This window comes from Mandrillus leucophaeus, unplaced genomic scaffold (genome assembly GCF_000951045.1).
Source record: "Mandrillus leucophaeus isolate KB7577 unplaced genomic scaffold, Mleu.le_1.0 Scaffold1664, whole genome shotgun sequence".
NCBI lineage: Eukaryota > Metazoa > Chordata > Mammalia > Primates > Cercopithecidae > Mandrillus > Mandrillus leucophaeus.
The window spans coordinates 160,687-161,704 of NW_012101659.1; the positions used below are offsets into that span (position 1 = coordinate 160,687).

General features: G+C 31.9%; 1 protein-coding gene across 1 annotated transcript in view; it reads right to left on the reverse strand.

Moving 5' to 3' along the window:
* Positions 1-1,018, reverse strand: part of GSDMC (gasdermin C) — a 49,473-nt gene that overhangs the window by 17,019 nt on the left and 31,436 nt on the right. The window lies entirely within an intron of this gene.

Sequence of the window (1,018 nt, forward strand, 5' to 3'; positions counted from 1 at the left end):
AGGCAGGAGAATGGCATGAACCCAGGAGGCGGAGCATGCAGTGAGCGAAGATCACACCACTGACCACTGCCCTCCAACCTAGGCAACAGAACAAGACTCTGTCTAAAAAAAAAAAAAAAAAAAAAAAAAAAAAAAAAAAAAGATTAGAGCAGAATAAATTAAATGGAAAATAGAAAAACAATAGAAAAGGTAATAAAACTGAGGGGTTTTTTGAAAAAAATTAAAAATTGACAAACCCTTAGCTAGACAAACCAAGAAAGAAGAACTCCAATAAATAAATTTATAGTTAAAAGGAGACATACAAATGATGCCAGAAATAAAAAAGATCATGAGAGCCTATTATCAACAATTATATATCAACAAACTGGGGCATCTAAGATAAATGGATAAATTCCTAAAAACATATGACGTATTGAGATTGACTCATGAAGAAACAGAAAATATAAACATTTCATTAACAAGTAAGGTGATTGAATCAGTAATCAAAAAAGCTCCCAAAAAACATGCCCATGACCGAATGCCTTCACTGGTGAATTCTACTAGACATTTAAAGAAGATTACATCAATGCTGCTCAAACCAAAAAATTGAAGAGGAAAGAATAATTCAGATTCATTGTGCAAGGCCAGCATTACTCTAATACCAAAGCCAGATAAGGACATTACAACAAGAAAAGAAAATTACAGGCCAATATATCTGATAAACGTAGATGCAAAAGTCCTTAACAAAATTTTAGCAAACCAAATTTAACAGCACATTAAAAGGATCATACACCATAATCAAGTGGAATTTATCCCTGGAATGAAAGGATGGTTCAACACATGCAAATCAATAAATACAATACAACATATTGACATAATCAAGGACAAAAACCATATGATCATCTCAGTAGATGTAGAAAAAGCATTTGGTGAAATTTATCATTCTGTCATGATAAAAACTCTCAGCAAATTAGATATAGAAGAAATGTACTTTAACATAATGAAGGCTATACATGGTCATAATAAAGTCCACAGCTAA